The sequence below is a fragment of the Humulus lupulus genome, chromosome 4 (assembly GCF_963169125.1).
Source record: "Humulus lupulus chromosome 4, drHumLupu1.1, whole genome shotgun sequence".
NCBI classification, from domain to species: domain Eukaryota; kingdom Viridiplantae; phylum Streptophyta; class Magnoliopsida; order Rosales; family Cannabaceae; genus Humulus; species Humulus lupulus.
This window is the reverse complement of record NC_084796.1, coordinates 8,680,636-8,684,217: the sequence shown is the minus strand read 5'-3', so window position 1 is coordinate 8,684,217 and position 3,582 is coordinate 8,680,636.

Below are 3,582 nucleotides of genomic sequence, written 5' to 3'. Positions count from 1 at the left end.
ATAAAGATGAGACTTTTGATGCTTTTAAATTGTATAAATTAGAAGTTGAAAATCAACTAAATAAAAAGATTAAGGTGCTAAGAAGTGATAGAGGAGGAGAGTACTTCTCTAATGAATTCAATACATTTTGTGAAGAAAATGGTATAATACATGAGTGCACTGCACCTTATACACCACAACACAATGGTGTTTCCGAAAGAAAAAATAGGACTTATCTAGAGATGATAAATTCTATGTTGGTGTTTTCTAAGTTGAACTTCAACTTATGGGGTGAAGCGCTTTTAACCGCTTGTCACATTCTTAATCGAATACCGATGAAGAAAAATGAGATATCTCCATATGAGTTATGGAACGGAAGAAAACCCAACATAGGGTACTTCAAAGTGTGGGGGTGTCTTGCATATTGCAAGAAAAACGAACCTAATAGAATAAAGTTAGGTTCAAGAGCCATAAAGTGTGCTTTTGTTGGTTATGCCAACAATAGCAAAGTTTATAGGCTATTAGACTTAGAGTCTAATATTATGATTGAATCTAGAGAAGTTGAATTCTTTGAGAATATGTTAAGTGACAACAATTCTCAAGCTTCAACATCTCTAAAGGAGAATTTGTTATATGAGAACAATTCTCAAGCTTCTACATCCAAAGTTGATTCTCAAGAGGAGAATTCTCAAAAGGATGTAAAGCAACCCTTTGAACCTAGAAGAAGTCAAAGGCTTAAAAGTCATAAAAGTCTAGTAGTGGATGAGATAGATTCTCAACGAATTTTATTCTACATGCTAGAAGGAAATAGAGAGGAAGTCATTAGGAAAATTCTATTGTACTTCTCATTGAGGATGATCCTAAGACTCATAGAGAAGCTATGCAATCGAGAGATAGTGCATTTTGGAAATAAGCCATCAATGATGAGATGGATTCCATTCTTTCCAATAACACTTGGGAATTGGTAGACCTTCCACCGAGGTCTAAGCCAATTGGGTGTAAGTGGGTATTTTGGAGAAAATACCACACTGACGGCACTATCCAAACCTTTAAAGCTAGATTAGTAGCTAAAGGGTTTAGGCAAAAAGAGGGTATCGATTATTTCGATACCTATGCGCCTGTTGCAAGAACAACTTCTATAAGAATCTTGTTCGCTTTAGCTTCTATACACAACTTGTATGTTCATCAAATGGATGTCAAAACGGCATTCCTTAATGGTGACCTCAATGAGGAGGTCTATATGGAACAACCCGAAGGGTTTGTCCTACCAAAATATGAACATAAAGTGTGTAGACTTGTAAAATCCTTATATGGATTGAAACAAGCTCCTAAGCAATGGCATGAGAAATTTGATCAAGCCATCATATCTAATGGGTTTAGACATAACAATGGAGACAAGTGTTTGTATTCCAAAACTTGTAAGGGATATGTGATCATTGTTTGCTTATATGTAGATGACATGCTTATTCTAAGTAATAGCATGAAATGGATAGATGAAACGAAGAGGTTTCTATCATCAACCTTCAAGATGAAAGATTTTGGAGAAGTTGATACCATACTCGGTATCAAAGTAAAGAAACATAGTGGGGGTTTTGCGTTAGGGCAAGCCCCCTATGTTGAGAAAGTATTGAAAAAATTTAACCATCTCAAGGTTAAAGATGCCAATACTCCATTCGATCATAGTGTAAAACTAGAGAAGAATGAAGGAAGAGCGGTGGCTCAATTGGAGTACGCTAGTGCTATAGGGAGTCTAATGTACGCTGCCCAGTGTACTAGACCTGATATAGCATTTGCGGTAAGTAAACTTAGTAGGTTTACAAGTAATCCAAGTGTGGATCACTGGAAGGCAATTGGAAGAGTCCTAGGTTATCTCAAGAAAACCAAAGGACTAAGCCTTCACTACTCCAAATTTCCTTTGATATTAGAAGGATATATAGATGCAAGTTGGATATCCAATCTTGGGGACAACTTGTCCACAACTGGTTGGGTATTTACACTTGGTGGAGGTGCAATTTCTTGGGGTTCCAAGAAACAAACATGTATATCTCATTCCACTATGGAAGCAGAGTTCATAGCTCTAGCTGCTACCGACAAAGAGGCCGAATGGTTAAGGGATCTGTTGATAGAGATTCCCCTAATCAAAGATAATGTATCTACTATATCGATACATTGTTATAGCCAAACGACATTGGCTAGAGCATACAGGGGAGTGTAAAATGGGAAGTCTAGACACATTAGTCTAAGACATGGATATGTAAGAGAATTGATTCAAAGAGGAGTCATCTCAATATCCTATGTGAGAACAAGTGAAAATCTGGCGGATCCTTTTACTAAGCCACTAACGAGGGATTTAGTGGCTGCATCATCTCGAGGGATGGGACTTAAACTCCCTAAAGAGATTCACGATTAATGGTAACCTATCTTAACACTAGTTATTCAACTAGTGTTAGGTTCAATAGGTAACAACAAGTCAATCAAGTGAATATTAGTTGTACTCAAAACAAGTCTCATCTGAGATATTGAGTACTTGTGTGTTACCAAGTGGAGGGTTAAAACCGAAAGGTTTTTTAATAGAGTTCAGTCTTGTAAAGACAAGTATTTTTGGTAACAAAATACTGTAAGAATTCTACCTATATGGACCTAGGGGTGGTGCCGCCTCTCATGAGAATTGGGAGTATTCTCAAGAACGTCCATGAACGGAAAGTGCACATGGCCATTAACGGTGCAAAGTGAGACATAGAGGTCTCAAGTGAACATCGCAAATGTGTGTGTGTTATCACCGATTTGTCATCATGAAAAGATGGTTCAATGCCTAGTGTAACCTAATTTTCGACAAATTTTTTGATAATTACACTATAGTAAAGTTCAAGTTGAAAAACACTTTACTTTATGCACTAATGCAATGACTCCTATAAGAGAGAGTTCTTATTTAATCAAGTGGGGGATATGTTATATTTCAAAATATAATGATTGATTAAATAAGTGTTACAATAGATAACTATTTAATCTTGTGGGGGAATGTTATATTATTTTATAATATAATGTAAAATTATATTATATTATAATATATTGTTTTAGATTAAATAAATGTGACAAAGTGTGTCACATATTATAACATATAATAGAGAGTTACAATATTTAGATATATGAGATATATCCAAATAATGTAACATATTTGGTGTTACAAATTTGTAACTTCCAAATATTACCCTTTATTGTGTAAAATTGTTGTTACACAATATTGAGATGAATTTCATAAAGCCATATGTGATATGGCTGTTAGAGATATGATTTTAACCCTAATAATGTGTTTTGGGAGTTACAAAATCATTTGGGAGGGTTTGGAACCGTTTGGAAAAACAGCACAATTTTTTGTGCTGAAATTGGTCAGTGGCCGCGGCCACCAACATTCAGTGGTTGCGGCCTGTGGGACAGAGACCAGTGGCCGCGGCCACAGGCCAAAAACTGACCAATTTTTAGTTTTTTCAATATTTGTTGAACGGCTCAAAAAACTCAAATAACTCCCAAATCTCTTTTTTAATTCCATATTAATCTAATTAAACATTGGTAACAGCCACGGGGTTGGTGGAATTTGAAATTCAA